This window comes from Phragmites australis, chromosome 15 (genome assembly GCF_958298935.1).
Source record: "Phragmites australis chromosome 15, lpPhrAust1.1, whole genome shotgun sequence".
In the NCBI taxonomy this organism is placed as follows: Eukaryota; Viridiplantae; Streptophyta; class Magnoliopsida; order Poales; family Poaceae; genus Phragmites; species Phragmites australis.
The window spans coordinates 16,282,800-16,300,708 of record NC_084935.1 but is presented as its reverse complement, the minus strand read 5'-3'; the positions used below and the strand labels follow the sequence as shown (position 1 = coordinate 16,300,708).

At 43.6% G+C, this 17,909-nt stretch overlaps 1 pseudogene; it reads right to left on the bottom strand.

The window, feature by feature from the left end:
• Window positions 1–1,269: 1,269 nt before the first annotated feature.
• Window positions 1,270–2,934, bottom strand: LOC133891977 (BTB/POZ domain-containing protein At5g41330-like; annotated as a pseudogene).
• Window positions 2,935–17,909: the final 14,975 nt, after the last annotated feature.

The window sequence follows — 17,909 nt, the reverse complement described above, 5'->3', positions numbered from 1 at the left end:
CGAATTTCGATCGTCCGGCCAATGGTAAGGGCACCAACCGAGAGGCTTGCTCCCTGAGAGATGTATCCAAGGATGATGCACCAATCTTACAGTTCACACATCTTAATTTCTTGCTATGTAAAGCGCCAATCCACTGAGTCTGACGCAGCTATTTCACAACTTCAAGGTTATAATGGCCTGCAAACGCTTCAAGCTCCAGTCTGCCGGAAAACTAAGCGGTACTTCAAGGTTATAATGGCCTGCAAACGCTTCAAGCTCCAGTCTGCCGGAAAACTAAGCGGTACGATCATTATGAAACTTATCCAAATCTTCAGGACTGCACAAGTAGGGTGCCAATCAAGACAAACACAAGGTTAATTTGCACTTGTTATCTGCAAAGGGCATTGCAGTTTCAGTAAAATAATTTTGAAAGCTGACTATGCATTTCTTTCCTTTTTTTTGAAGAGAACAGAGTCGAGAAGTATCCAATGTGCGTAGTATTGGTGACTGTATTCAGCCATGAAACAATAAATTGCAAGGTAACGAGCAGAATAGGAATGACAATGAATCTATAAATATTCATCAAAGCTTGTATAGATGTATTCCATTTCCATCAACAAAAGGACATTTGTTGGTAGATCAGGAGGTCAATGGAAAAATGCTAGTAGGTTTTAGTGGTTCATCTAAGCCATCAAATCCATTCCAGCACCAGCATAGAAAGTTATCACTTCACTATTTTACGACCAGTAGTTTCTACTTGATATGACCTACTTAGTTAATTGCAGTGTCCACCTTTAAGATGGATCCGGATGAAATTTGATAGTGTTTGTTTGGACCACGTGCAAATCTGAATTTTTGGCACATAATTGATTAGATCCCATGACCAAGTACCCCCAAAAGAACAGCAATAATCATCATATTTTTTTATCTTTAAAGCTCTGGACTAGTCTTCAGAGCAGCAAGCAGTGAGCATGGACTAGTCTTCTTCTGAAAACAGAAGCCAGCATAACATGATGTAACAGATTCTCGAATCATGCTGGAATTGTGATGAGTTTCTAGAGGCTGCAAATCTAATATTCATGTATGGTAATAAGACGAATTTACATGTTACTCTTATGAAGCTATATTTTCTATACTCAAAATGAATAACTTAGTTAAATAAAGGAAGTTACTTCTCACTCGCAGACAATTCCTTCTTTCACATTTGCTTAAAAAGATCTTGCTCTTTTCCTAGGGTTATCACGAACTTAGGCAGACTGCATAATCACAAGACACAGACTTCATCCAACCTCAGTGAAATCGTCTCATAGGCATTGCATTCAAGAATCTAACTCTCTAGGATACATCACAAGAGCATGGTAAAATACATGTACAGGGGAACAAAAGCAGCAACTAAAGATTGAGAACCATCATCTTACTTTTGCAGTATTCTTCCACTTTTTAGGGCTTGACACAAATTGCTGTGGGAGCAGTATCCCATACCTCGACAGACCGCTTATCAGCTTTGGCCAATGCCATCCTGCTGCCTCCGAAGGCCCAGCTCACAATCTTGGCCTTCTTCTTTATCCCCTCCTCTCTGCCTGTCATCGCTGCTGATGGTCCACTCCCCACCCAATTCCTGCTCATCACCTTCTTCCCACCGGCCTCTGCTGCCAGTTCCACCTGATTCCACACCTCCACATCTGCACGGCGTGCCACAAACACCCAATTACAGTAGCACTCAATCCTACAGCCCTTCCCTTCTTTCCTCCCAGATGCTGCTGCCCTCTGCCTGTCTCCAATGCACACCCACGGCTCCAGCCCAATGCCACCACCACCAAGCCTCCTCAAGTCAGCCATGAACACCTCGCCCGACGCGGCCCCAACCTTGACCAACGCCGACAGCGCATCAGAGGCAGCGACATCTGCAAAGCAGTCCTCCTTTTCCCTGACCTCCCACACTAGAACTGTGGCACTCGCTCGGACATCCCAGAGGCGTATGTCCCCCACCACCCTGGCCGGCTCTGAGTGCGACCCAACAGCGAGCAACCGATTGTGCCCAACAAGCCACCTGAGCTTGGTCGCCGGTATGGCCGCCTCGACGTCCGCACCGAACACTTCCTTCCGCCCGATTTCCGCCACGGGAGACAAAGAATTCAGGTCGAAGGCCACCACGGCGCTCGAATTCCGCCGCGCTGACTCGAAGCTAGTGAAGAGCCAAGGCGATGGCGGTGCTCCTGACGCCGCCGTAGCCGCCATCGACAGCACGGTGGAGGAGGGCGAGCCCGGCCACGAAAGCACCTCCGAAGCAGCGGCAACAGGGGCTTCGTCGGAGAACCGGCAGAGGTGGACGCCGGGGAAATCGCGGGCGCCCGCGAGGGCGAGGGCGGGGGACACCGCGACGAGCGAGTCGACAGCGGGGAGAGGCGTGAGGACGCTGCGGCGGGTGGCGAGCGCGGCGTCGAAGCAGGTGACGACCCCTCCGTGCGCCGTGACGAGGGAGGCCGGGTGCGGAGAGGGACATACCGCCACGGCGGAAGGTGCGACGCGGCCGGTGAGCGGTAGGAGCGCGGAGGGCGCAGCGACAGAGGGTCGAAGGCGGAGGCCGGGGAGAGGGAGGCGAGGAGGGCTCCGTCGAGCGCGAAGTGACGCGCCTCGGCGAGGAGCGCCGCGGAGGGAGGGGACGCGAGGCGGCTGTGGCGGAGGAAGGAGAGGAGGAGCGCGAAGAGGCGCGGATCGCGGTCGAGGAAGTGCGGGCCGGCGGGGGATGAGGGGGCGAGGGAGGCGAGCGGGGAGGAGGCACCGGCGCGGGAGGGGGTCGCGGCGGTGGTCTGGAAGAGCTCGTCGCCGACGTTGAGGGTGACGACGGCGGAGGTGGGGGCCATGGGCTTCGGGCTCTTGGGCTCTTGGGCTTAGGGCTTCACGACGTCCGTTCACGACGACCTAGAGTGGTTGACTTCGGCGTCTTGGGCTTAGGGTTTCTCAGTTAAGAACACCGCGAGACTGGGCCTGACATTTTTCAGGCCCATGAGCTAAGCTGGTACTTTTACTTTTGAATGGTCCACCTAAGGGCCTCTCCAACAGGGCCACGTCTGCTATGGATACAGGTACACGTACATATTGGATTTTTTTCTAGGTGGAGGAGAGAGAGTAACTAGCGCTTGATTAAGTGTTGCATCTTATATGTTGCTTCTCCGATGTCACAAAATGAAGCGTGCATCTCTCCTACCCTAGAGTGACTCTAAGTTCAATTTACCGATGTCACAAAATGAAGCGTGCATCTCTCCTACCCTAGAGTGACTCTAAGTTCAATTTATTGATCTCTTATGGAGGCGAGATAGGTCAACATTGAGTCACTGTGAATTTCTGTCTTTAGCAGTGTCATAATATGGGGGAATATGATTATATCAATAACAATTGCAGAAATTAAATAAAAATTCAAGCAAACATGATAAATAAATGCAGAATTGTAATTAAGGTTTAGCAATATGATAAAAGCGTAGTGTTGCGTGCAATCGGCATTTGATCTACAGGAATAACTACTGAAATTAAAGTGTTGCTGTAGTTGATACAAATATTCATCGCTTGGGCGACACACCTTTATATTTCCCATCTTCCGGTTGTCTCCTTCGGCATATATGAATCCTCATCTCACGCCTCTATTAATGGATTACTCTCGGACCAACGCATTAAGTATGATGGTTGTGTCATGGATCCCCTGCAAGAGTTCTTCCTTGATGTAGGGATCTCTTTCTGTCACTAGGTCCTCATCACAAATCCATTACCTTCGCCTATGTGCCCAATCTCTAGGGTTTGTGGCCTATCAAACCTTGAAATAGAGGGAGACAAATAAAAGGATTGCATATATATAAAGTACATTAAGATTACTTCACGATCTACATTAATTGTGCGCTACATGGTGCTTAAGCGCCCCCATTCCCGATCGAACTATTCACACATCATAATTGGTTCTAATGGTGGAAATGGAGAGGAATGGTGTGGAAATGGTGGTCGTGGCTTAGAACCTTAGAAATTATGGTGGCAATGGAGTAGTGGCCGAAATGCTATTGGTCTTCTGTGGTCTCTGGCTCTCTCTCCCCTCTTAATGCAGATTGATGCCTTCTTTATAACCCATCAGATTAGTGTTGTGTACCACCTCTGGAAGGAATTCACCCAAGAAGCCTTCACAAAAGTTGTTCCATTTGACACACAGGACCCTCTAAACCTCGGGATGGGTGACTAGTACGAGGGCCAATGCCGCACATACCGTACCCCTTCTTTCCTTCTGGAAATTCCAACATGGTGAGGTTTTCACGATTGTTGTTTTTGCGAGCTCTTCACAGCCGTATCCCTAGATTTGCGTATTTCACTTAGTTTCCTATAGAGTTAATAATAAAATACAAATCTTGTGCACTTGTTAGTTAATTAGAGGTTAGCCCAACAATAATAATCAATATATTCATAAAACCATGAGGAAATATAATACGTAATTAGGGCGTATCAACCTCCCCAAGCTAGTATTGCTCGTCCTCGTGAAAGCGCAAGGTCACAATAGAATGGAATTTGAGAGTTATTGAAAATGCGAGGCTAGAGCAAAGGTAATAAAAGTAGAGGGGTTTCAACACTTCTAATCACTTAGTCATAACTAAACATTGTAGAAAAAAACTCTACTTAGAGAATCATGCTTGTCAAATTATAAAGACTTTACTATCTTCCATACCACGAGAGCTTCGATATCAAGAATCTCCCTGTCATCGTATCATGGTTCCATCTAATATGCGAGCAATACTAGAGTTTTCTATGAAAGCACTGCCGAAGAGAGATTAATTAAAGAAATGAAAAACATGTTATTCCAGGCCTATTGCTAAGACTTTGGAGGTCCCCAAAACGTTGGTGGTTGTGCTCATGATCACTATGTTTTTCCATGATGGTGCATCATGCTATTAATTAGAGAAGCATTGTCAGGGTTTATTATAAAAAATTATAAATGAAAGTTTGGAATCGGCATTTATCATGTTAGCACCAATGTAGTGTCATTACAACAGCCTGCCTTTACTCATAGTCAGGTTGTGTATTGCCTGTTTTTGAAAGAGTTCCTCACTAGAACTACCGTTAGCGACTAGCAGAGTACGTATTGCCTTATCCTTTTATTAAATTTTTGGAGGTAACTCAAACGTTGCAATTTTCTAACTATTCATCATTTTGTTTGGTTTAGGTGAAACCACTATTACAGACAAGATCAACGCGGACAGTAAAGGAACAAAGCAGATTGTTCCTAAGCTGGCAATAGGGTGGGTCGGGTCAAATCCCCACGGGTTTTACACACGACGGTTGCGGAGCCAGGGGCAAATTTTGCCCCGCGGGTGTCCTGGGTCGGGGGTCGATTTGGGTTTGGATTGGGGGTGAGGCACATATTCACCCGTGGGCAGCTGAAAAGCCAGGTCCTCCCGAGCAGGCCAGCCAGCCCGTAGGTCGCTAAAGGATGGCTGCTCGCCTGCAGGCTGCAATAGGCTAGCTTTCTGCCCGAGCCGTTGCGGCCGCCACTCCCTCCGCTCACACACGACGCATACCTGTAGCATCTCACCATGCCGCCACCGCTCCCTCGGTCGCGCCCACTGTCGCTCCTGCCTCGGCGGTCAGTGCCACGCCGTCGTCGCTCTCTCCTCCGCGCTTGCAGCCGCTTTGGCACCACCGCCGCTCCCTCCTCCATGCCCGCAGCTGCTCTAGTGTCACGCCCACGCCCGCCACAGCTCACCGCGCCGCCGCCGCTCCCTCTTTCGCGCTCGCAAACGCTCCCATGTCACGCCCACGTCTGTCACAGCTCACCGTGCCGCCGCCGCTCCCTCCTACCTCGGCGGTTCGTGCCGCGCCGCCGCCGCTCGCCTCTGCCGTAGCCGCTGCACACCTGCTCTTGCCCATGCCCGCCATTGCCCTGCCGTAGCGCACCACCCGTGTGGTCCCGTCGGATTTTGGGTCCTCACCGGATTCGAAACCAGGGGCAATTTTCCACCCGTTAGGCGTTTCGGGGGCGTATCGGGGTTTTTTTTTTGAGTTTCAGGTCGGGTGAGTTCTTACTGCATTCGACCCCGACCCGCCCCGTTGCCAGACCTGATTGTTCCCCTATCACAGGCAACTAAGTTATGACAATAACTACGTATTAGCAGTAGTTAAACAAATGTCTGCTATATAGTACCTTTCCAAACAGATGTTTGTGAAGAACTGCTTACTTTCTAGAAAATATAGAAGACAGTTCATTTGAGGAATTGATAGCAATTAGTTCTATATTACAGCACGACATCGACAACAACTTGTCACATACTACAGATGGGTACAAAGAGGAACAGATCACATATGTTCCAGCATTGAAGACGGTGTGTCGTAGAAACCGACAAGATCTTGTCACATATCACGGTTTGGCATCGAAACTGACATGATTTGTTTCCATGTTGCAGATAGTTTTCCTATCTATTTAGTTCTATATGGTGGACGATCGTCGTCTAAAGCTGGCAACATCTTGTCACATATTGTAGACGGTGCTTGTTTCAAACTGACAACAGTTGGAACTTATACAGACAGTTCTGCACTGGATCTGATATCTTTTTGTTCCATGTTGCCAACTGGCTTTTTTTTTAAAGGACCAGTGACATTTTAAGAGGGGAAGAATGAATTAGGATATCTAAAATTAACTGGCTCTAAAAATTTTACAAGGTAAACATATATATCAATTTCTATCTAAATGTGCAACATATAGTCAATGCTAACAAACTACTCTATGAAGATAAACATGCAAGGATAGATTGCAAGAAGTAAATACGGAAACATAAATAAAGTAGAGAGAGCAAACTCGGTATAAAAGATTTTTATCTCATGGTATCGATGACATAAATACCACCCCTAGTCCACGTTAACAGCCACCTAGGCTATTGCTCCCGAACGGCATCCGGTCATGGCCCTTGAGCCATCTAGGTCTCAAGTGGGTTGAGTCATTAAGCCATCAAGAAAAAATCTCACCACATGTCTCTCTTCTGGTCACTTGCCGTCGTTTTCACTTCAGAGCTTGATTCACCAAGGCAAGGATTTTCGCATCCCTGTACAAGCATCTTGCCACTGCTCCACACCAAATCAGAGGGTCAACAAGCTTGAGCCACCAAGACCCAAGGTGCTAGCGAATCACCAAGACTCCAATGTCCCGATGTACCACTTGATACAATGTATGATCACTCCTTGATCCCCTCTCTAGGCAATAGCACCTAGCAATAACTTCTCTAGTGCTATTTGCACTGATCACTCCCTAATCATGTGCTTAATTTACCTTGGACGATCACTTTTAGCACTTGGGTAGGTTGGATGCCTTCTCAAGTGTCCATGAGCTTTCCTGAACTCCAGCACACTTAAATGGCTAAGTGGGGGGGTATTTATAGCCTCAAACCCGTACATTAGCCATTGCTCTAATGATCATTAAAGATTGTGAACACATGATGATCCGGGGTTTACAATAGTACAAACACCAAACCATCCGGTGTATACAATAGTAGAAAACTAGCCATTGAAACCCCACTCAAAACTATTGTGAACATTGGATATTCCGGTGTAACCTTAAATTCTATCACCGGACTATCGATGCGTATACTTCAGCTGACTGAGCCACCTTTTTTACACTATTCATTGTCCGACATGTAGATCTTGTAAATATTGGACCATCCGACGTGTACAATCATGCCAAACTAGCCGTTGAGACCTCTGGAAAATACTCCGATGCAACTATCCACGTGTACACCTCTTACCACCGGATCATTCGACGTGTAGATCTTCAGTCTTCAATAGTTCTCTAGAGAAATGCTCCGCTGTATATATCCTCTCTGAGCATCGATTCATCTGATATGTATAAATCCATCTAATGAGAAATACACATCTCCTGCAAAAACAGTCCGGTGTGCATAACACCCTAACACTAGACCATCCAGTGTGTTGACTTGAAGCACCTATTTTGAGTCAAAATACTCCTGTGTAAATTCTTCCTAAGCACCAGACTATCCGATGTGTTATCCTTTCTGAACACCAAACCATCCGATGAGTGCAATCTTCTCTAAATTCGTCCAATTCAATTTTTCTTGAGTTCAGCTTTGGTTGCTTCTTCATGGTATAGCATCTATAAGACCTATTAAAGCATATACTTGACAAACATATTAGTCCCATTAACTATGTTATCATTAATCACTAAAATTGTATACATGCCCTAAAAAGGCTATGTTCACTACACTTTCATTAACCATCTAGAATATACCTGACATCGGCTTTTTATTTAATTCATTATGGCTACTAGCCTTAGGGATGCTAGCCTGCCCCCTGAATACATACAAATAGCATAGCAACAATACACATATATAGATCAACCACAATATGATAATACATACAAACTATCACATTATTACTTGTTCATTTTGTGTTCAAATCCCTATTTTGGATCAACTTGTAACAAAACATTACAACTATTAGACAAAAGAAAATAATGATATTACTTTTACAATTAGTCCTTGCTTTCGCCATTTCTCTACTACACTTGTTATGTAAGGAGAGATCAATTGAGTTGCTAAAGGTTGAGTTCAATGATGTCAAAGTAGTCAAATGATTTTCAAACCTCATGAAGCAAGCACTTGAGTAACCATGAACCTGTTCATGACATTCTGGCCATATTGAGTAAAGCATAGGCTTTTGGCTATAAATACAACATACCATGCCATTATCCTGTATATAGTTGCAATGTATGTCTCTGCTGAGCAAATATCTTTCCAAAATCATAGATTCTATTGGGAAAGTTCAGTAAATGTACATATCTGCATGTAAAATACCATTCCCAATATAGCTCTACACTCGCCATAGCTAAAAACAATGGAAACATTTTTCATCACTTGCATGTTCAAAGAGGAAAGAAATACAAAATGCATTAAAAAAATCATCATTTGCAACATTATAGGCCTCCGATTAAGACACAACTCAACATAGATGTCATATAGTTGGACTCAGATGTGGAGTAAGACCATATATATTGTGGCCATTGCACACTTCTTTCTCTATATCTCATATAATGATGCGATAGAGTGTAAGAATATATGGAATGGCCATAGTAGTGTCACAAGCCACCACTTCATCATAGTCATCCTTTGCCTCATCATCACAGGTCAATAAAAACTGGGCAGCAAAAAACCATGACAATTTAAAGAAGGGAAATTCAGCACAAAAAGCCCCAATAACTGAAACATTTCTTGTATCTTTTCCATCGAGCTATTTTCATGCTTTCAAGATTGCAAATACTTTTGGCAGGGAGGTAGTGTGAAAAGAAAATACCATTTGGTAAGATGGGAGAGGATTTGCAAAAGTAAAAAAGAAAGGTGGGCTAGGTGTGAAAGATTTAAGTAAAATGAATATCAGTCTCATGTGTAAATGGTGGTGGAGTTGAAAAAAAAAATGAATTTGGCAAGATTTGGTAAAATCAAAATTTTGGCAGGTGATATTGTCAGTACTGTGGAACACAGATTAACTGATTCCCCTGCGTGGAGTGATTTATTGAAAGTAAAGGACGTATATTTGAAAGTGAAAAAAATTCAAACTAGAAATGGGGAGAATACCATATTCTGGATTGACAGCTGGTTAGAAGAGAGACCTCTATGCATTTTATATCCAACATTATTTGAACTCTGTGAGGATAAATATATCGTATTATCTGACTTCCTTAACAGAGATTACAATTTATCTTTGAGAAGGTGGCTACCTACCTGGTCTCCTACAAGAGCAATGGGAGAGTATATGTTTAAAAATTGTACAAAGGACGAGTAGCACAGAACCTGATGTAATTGGCTGGAAATGCAGTAAATCAGGTTGTTTTACTGTGAACACTGTATATAATCATCTAACAAGAACTGATTCAGGTCTTGCGTATAAAACATGTTTAGAGATAAAAAAATTCCATTCAAAATAAAAAAAAATTATATGCTTACTATTGAATGAAGCTGTGCTGAGAAAGGATAACATGATTAGAAGAAAATGTCAAGGGGATGTAAATGATATTTTTGCGAGGATGCTGAAACACCATCTCACTTTTTTTTTTTTACTTTCCAGTCACCAGAGTTGTTTGGGAGGTAGTGTGCAAATGCTTTGGTGCTAATAATAGACCAAAGTTAGCCCAATTCTGGAAATGGATATATGAGTGGCTCCCAAATGGTAGTGGGGTTTATACTCTTGGCCTTGCTGCAGTATGTTGGGCAAATTGGAAGGCTAGAAACCGAGCATGCTTTGACAAGAAATTGATAAAGCATCCTAGGGAGATAATATGTTATGCTTGTGCTTATATGAGTTATTGGGCAGGTCTATACAAGGATGAGATGCAGGGAGTGATTCTTGAGGGCGTGGGGATCATGTTAAGGGCGGCTTGCCAGATAATGGCTACGCAGTCATCCAAGGTGATTCTACCAGGACCTGAAGGAGGGCAGCCCCATGATGAAGCGGGAATGATTCACTACATGAAAAAATGACATAAGTGATAGGTGATAATTATTATGGATGATGGGTTCTGCACCCGTTATTCCGAACACGTTATTGATAACTAGTCATAAGTAACGGGTAAGAATTCATCACTAATGAAATCATTGATGACGGTTTATAACTATGACCCATCACTAATGAAGGTTATAAGTGATGGGACGTAACTGTAGCCCGTCACTTATAAAAAGTCAAGTGACAGGTCATAGTTATGACCCGTCACTTATGACCGATTAATGTTTTTCGTGTTTTTCGGATACGAAAAAGTCAAAAAAATATTTTTTTCACCTGAGCCATCCCAACGCAGTGGCCATCAACACTCGCCACGTGTCATATGCTATTTTATACACTGTTTTTTAAACTCTACGTTCCGTAGGGCTCGAATTCGTGACGTCCACTTGTGTGCGTTGCCCCTTACCACCACACACTTGCGTGTGTTTTAAAGGAAGTCGAACATTTTATCCTTTAACATTTTTTGCCGAAGGTTATAAAAGACGGGTTACAGTTATGACTCGTTATTTATGACTGCTCTTTTGCCGAATTATAATTTGATAGGTGACCTAGAATGCCTTTCGGTAAAATAGGCATAACTTTTGCATACAGACTTCGATTTTGACTTTTCTTTTTACTCTACAGACATCTTCAGAAAAAAAAATTACATCCATTTCTCTTTCACTTTGTTGGGTTCGATGAATTTTTTGTGGCCAAAAATGGCTTGGAAGATTGAGTTCTCACCCTCTGAAGTTTCTGCACCATTTTCGGAACGCACGTTTGTGTCCATAGCCGTCACCCCTTACATCAAACTTGAGAAAAATGTACAATGATTCCTATTCTAGTACTGCTGAGGTAAGAAAAAAATAAGAGAAAAATAAAAAAATTATAACATCATGCTATGTACATATTTACTATATAAGCAGAAAACAAATAAGTGGTGATAGGAAACTGATTGACTAATACATCTAATGATTGATTAATTAAAATTCCTTCACCTGCCTATTTCATCACATTGGTCATTAGTGATGGGTCACAACGTGACCTATCACTAATGACTCTTTAGGATGACCTGTCACTGATAAGTTGGTCATTAGTGATGAGTCACAACTTGATCCGTCACTTATGATTGGCTAAGGATGACTTGCTACTTATGGCTGGCCAAGGATGACCCAGCACTTATAACTTGTAATAAGTAACTCCGTCACTCTTATCATAAGTGACAGGTCATATCACGACCCGTCATTAATTTCGTGTCTCCTTTATCTGTTTTTCACGTAGTGATTGAAGAACAAGTTCTGATGGCTCTATCTGTCATGCTTTTGGATGCCAGTCTTAAATTTTTGTGAAATGACATCGTGCAATATGTTGTTAGTTAGGGTGTGTTTGGTTCCCAGATGAGATTTCATAGAGTTGTATCATATAATCAGGCTGAGGGGAAGCAAGCTAAGAGGATTCCTATTTGTTAAAAAGAAAAGTGTTTGATTACTTGTATCTATTTGGATAAGTTGAGCTGATTTTCTGTTTGGTTGACTGAATTTGAGGCTACATAGGCGGATGCAAGATTTGAGATTTTGATTGGTTACTCACATGAAGATGATTTTATGACATTGATAAGTGGACCCACCTACATGAGGGGATGTAGAGTCTGCATCCGTCTGGCCAGGCTGTGGAGTGAAGCTCGAAGGATGAGACTGTATATTTGCATCCGTTGGGCTAAGCTAGAATAGTAGATACGGGCAACCAAACACTTTTTCCTGAGTGATGATGGGTAGTATAAAACTACCGTGTGTGAGTATCTCATACGTATTAAGATCCCATATGGTTTTCTGTACTCTCGAAGCATACGTTCGTGCATAGGGAAAGAATCCCTATATGCATGGAAATTGCCCATAGGTGCCAGGGTATCTCACAAATATGGAGTTTATCTCTAAGGATAACATAATTCTGCTCGAAAAGGAGTCCAAGAGCCACATGGCAGCCCCTATATATATACGGAGCCAAGGCACCCTGCGGAGAACAAGACACAAGCCTCATTGCCCAAGCGTATAGAAGCCTCCGAGCCTTCAATTCTCGTGATCTACAACATCTCGCTGAGACTACATGTAAGAAGCCCTCGATTAGGTTTAGATACATCTAGGCTAGCCAAGACCCCCTAAAATCTGTCTTGAAAATCAATACAAGGCCATATGATGTAGGACTATTATCCTTCGGGGGGCCCGAACCTGTATAAATATCTGTGTTTTAGCATACAACTTTACCCTCTCAACTGACAAGGACCCGGTGGTCGATCGGGTGGACCTAGGCAACGAATTTACTAGCGAGGACTCTCTAGTGATGAGGTAAGTCATTTTATGGATAATTGTGCTAGAGACTACAGCATCAAGCTCAAATCGCCCAATGACCAAGACGATCGCACAAGCGACATTTGCCGCAAGTTCGGATCTTCCCCCACAGCTTTTGACAACATGGATTATCGAAGTACCTACCTGGAGGTAGCCTTTAATGACAAGTCCATGATGGATATGAACTCCTCCTCTACTAGAGATTACCAATGAGAAGTCTTCGCCATTGGAGATAGAGGTGTTGCTTTATCCAATCATGATGACGATCTCGCAAATCTGCGAAATCTCACTAATCCCGCTGCGGGGAATGACAATTAGCACCCATCGATAACAATGACTCCGATCCAAAATCCCAACGGGATCTTGGATCTCACGTCTCCCAATCATCAACAAGGAATCCAATGTTTTAGATCTATAGCGAATTAGAGGCTTCTACATCTACAGGAAGCCCTCCGACAGCCCTCCACTATCGATCTAACTACCCCTAAAGGCAAGGGCTGGCTCAACTTGATTAATGACATGTGCAAGGAAGCTCTGCTTCAAGCAAGGAAATCTCATCAAGCAGCAGCTGCGAATAGCTCTAATCGTGGGAAGTCCCACGATCTTTCTCGTGATGACTTAGACCTAGAGAGACACAATCCTTGGAACAAGACAAGTTTGGAAGATACTTGAGTTCTTCATCGTTGCAGACCTCACTAACTAGGAACCATCCCATCAACGATATGTGCAAAGTCATCGAGGAGTGAAGATGTTCGAGGAACCTGAGGAGCAATCGACTTCTCCTTAGTGACCTAACCGGAGGTCATCTCATCGTCATTCAAGTAGAAGCCACGATCAGTCTCCAAACCCAGTGGCCAGAGCTCCTATGGCTACCTAGATCGACATGGTGCCATCAATGGGTGCTAGGCTTTCTCTCCAGATCTACGGAGGATCAACTAGTTGGCTCGGTTCCGACTTGGGTCGATCAAGAAGTACAAGACCACCAATCCCATTGAGTTTCTCCAAATCTCCACAACAACCATCTAAGCAGCTGGTGGGGATGAAAATGTTATAGCTAACTGAAGGTGATATGCCCTAGAGGCAATCATAGAGATGATTGTATCACATGTCTATGTTTATGTACTATCGAATAATGTGTTATTCAAAGAATGACTATCATTTACATTGATTGGCAAATATGTGACTTGTTCATGAAACTCTTTATTTATATCATGATATTATTCTTAGTCGATCCCTGGTCTCATATCATTGTGATGATACATAAGACCAGCACATGTATTGATTGATGATCATGTTTCATGGATCATAGGTATAGATATATCAGGTCAATAATGTGGACATTTATGTTAGAGAATATGATGTTGGATAGACCCACCTTGAGATACTTCTAGGATTGTTATTTATGATGTGCCATTAGTTGTTATTTCAAACGGTGTGCCTGCAATATCCTTAGACCTGAGATCGTCATTAATTCCCAGAGTATGTAGTGGCATACTTTGAGACTGTCAAACGTTATTCCATAACTGGGTAGTCATAAAGGTAGTTTTCGGGTTTGTCATGAAACATATCGTGGGGTATGAGCGATTAAGATGGAATTTGCCCCTCCTTGATAACGGGAGAGATATCTCTAGACCCCTCGAGGTAGTTGGATTCAGAAAGTGCATGGCCATGCCAATATGATTAAAGAGTTAATCATGATGAATCCACTATTTGATCAAGTGAATGGTTAGGCTATCACAAGTGTGACGTGTATCTCGCCTTGAGCTTGATTGGTATCGTGAGACAAAGGGATCGATGTATGTGTATATCAAAGTTCAGCCGATATGATCTTTTATGTATACTCGGGAGTCAACATGTCCTACTAGGGACCGCTATTGATTTTGGTTTAGAAAGGGTTTCCGAGTCGTAGCCGATTGTACATGAACCTAACAGGTCACACACTTAATGGGTTGGAACAAAATATGCGAATTGGATTCGTATATGGGTTTTGATTGGATTGTGATCCATGAGAAGTTAGAGTCCTAAAGGGCTTCCAATATAGGAGCCCATCAGCGAGCTTTATATAAGGAGAGACGTGGGTAGGGCGTGCCGAGGTTGAGCCACTCCGAAACCCTAGCCGCAACCTTCCACATGATCTCCCCAAACCCTAGCTATTTGTGCGGTGCTAGCACATTGGCGCTCGACGTTTCTACCCAGTACATGTGGATACCGTAGAGGCGCTGCTGCTATTGCGGCGCTGATTTTCTCGGCGAGTTGAATGGGAGTTTGTCGAGGAGCACGACCACCTGCTCGGAGTTGGTCGAGGAGCATGACCACCTGCTCGGAGTTGGTCGAGGAGCACGACCACCTGCTCGGAGTTGGTCGAGGAGCACGACCATATGCTCGGAGTTGGTCGAGGAGCACAACCACCCGCTTGGAGTTGGTCGAGAAGCATGACCACTTGCGCATGCTGGTCACAGAACTGATCGAGAAGCTGCTCGAGGAGTTTGACGCGCACGACGTTGGATCAGTCTACTCCAACTCTTCTTCCGCTGCACTGCGTATCAAGCAGTAACGATTTATGATCTCCTACTAGCATGATTTTCTGGGTGAATGCGGTAGAAAAGTTTTATTTTAGGCTAGCATAGCATGCCCGTTCCCTTACACTAACTACCTCCCCATAGCCCTTTAAGGGTCGGCTAGGACTTAGATGACCAATCTATCGCCAGAGACGATCTACTCATGGGAACAGCTTTGCGTCTTGTTTCTAGCCAACTTCCAAGGCACATATGTTCACCTCAGGAAGAAGAAGAACCTTTTTTGCATTATGTAGATGGAGAAGGAAACCTTGCCTGAATTCGTTTGACGCTTTAACAACTTCTGGAATACCATCATGAAGATAAACGACTATGGCGTCATACATGCATTTACTCAATGGGTCAGGAGCTGATGGTGCATTGAGGATGTCATTAGGAAGGAACAGAGTTGGTCAAAGAACTCATTGATGGAAGTATGGCTTGATCTTTTGAAAGGTTTAAAATACGTCGATTGGTGGAGTTTTAACGTTAATGATCCAAAGGCTCCGATTAGAACAGATCAAGAACCATCACAACCACTCCACCACTACTCTATGGTTATTAACCATGCCAAACACGATTGACCTAGCTAAGAAAGGCTTTCCTTGCAAGTGAATCGAGAACACAAGCACGAGAGTATAAGAGCAATATGAAATTCTATTATGAATTTAGATGAAGTTCACAAAGTGGGGTTCCTCAAACCAAACAAGCGGTGAAACTACAATGTGGTAAAATAATCTAAGAAAAACCTAAGTCTAAACTATGATAACTACTAAATATATAAGAGGGAGATGTGAGGAGGTCCACCTAGGGTTGTGTGGCCGTGGGCAAGGGCGTACACAACCTGGACTTGAACCCCAACATGCTTACAAGACCCGACATGGCCCAAAACTATGACACAACACTTTATTTCATCAACACTGATTGATTGCTAAGGAATCTAGAGGTGGGACCAGATCCATCGAAAAGGGCTCACAGTAAGCTTTCCAGCAAGTACAACGAAGATGTGTGAGCAAAACCTGGAAAGAGGACTTCATCTATGTTCCAATGGATTTGGTCTCGCCTCAAAACTCTTTTGGGGAAGTGGAAATAAAGATTGAAAGAAGTCAGCTTAGCCTTAGAATTCGATTCGGATTCAAACAAACAATCATATGGCAATAGTATCATATCTCTTTCATACGAAGTCTAAAGGAGGTGTTTAAATACAACCTAAAAAGAATACGAGACAATTTTTCCAATGGATCTGGCCCTACTACGAATTTCATTTTGTCCACATCGTCATTGCCCGAGAGAGAGGTGTGGTGTCATCCTGTATATATAGTTAGCAATAGACACTTGAACAATTCAGGTTTTGCTTAGACTATTCTTCCACATTGTAGTTCCATTGATTGTTCAATTTGAGGAACCCCAACATTGTGAACTTCATCTAACATAACCTATGACACCAGGTAGGACCATTCAATACGTTCTGGCCATGTTTCACTCTGATGATAACTTTCATTAAAAATACTTGTGCGGTTTTCATGAAAGTTTTCACGAGAGATAAATCAAACAAAATAAGCTCTAACATGACCTAAGACACCTGGGAGAACCATCTGATGTCTTCTGGGTGCATTCACTCAAGTGATAACTTCAGTAAAATCCTCATGTTTGGGATATTTTTTCGGTGTCGTTTTCACGAAAGTTATAACCATAGAGAAATCAACTCGAATAAGCTCCAATATGACATATGATACCTAGGTGGACCATCCGGTGTGTTCTGGGCATGTTTCTCTCTGATGATAACTTTCGCCAAAACCTAATGTCTGGGACCCATTTTCGAGGCCATTTTAACGAAAGTTATCACCGGAGCGAAATCAACCAAAACATGCTCCAACATGACCTATGACACAAGGGAGGACCATCCGGTGCATTCTCGACCTGTTTCGTTTTGGTGATAACTGTAGCAAAAAAACACCCATTCATGACCCATTTTTTAGGCCCGTTTTCATGAAAGTTATCACCGAAGCGAAATCAATCGAAACAAACATGACCTACGACACCGGGGAGGTCCATTTGGTTCGTTCTAGGCGCTTTTCACTATGTGATAACTTTCATCAAAACACCCATTCAGGATGCATTTTCAGGCCCGTTTGCATGAAAGTTATCATCAGAGCAAAATCAACTCAAACAAGCTCCAACATGACATACGACACATGGGTGGACCATTCGGTGCGTTCTGGGCGTGTTTTCACTCCGGTGATAACTTTTGCCAAATCCTCATGTTTTGGACCCAATTTCAATGTTGTTTGCACGAAAGTTATCATCGGAGTGAAATCAACCGAAACAAGCTCTAACATGACCTACCACACTTGGGAGGACCATCTAGTGTGTTTTGGGCACATTTCGATATGGTGATAACTTTCGTTAAAAACACCCATTCATGACTCGTTTTCGGGTCCGTTTTCACGAAAGTTATCATTGGAGTGAGACACCTGGGAGGACTATCCGATGCGTTCTGGGCACATTTTGCTCCGGTGATAAC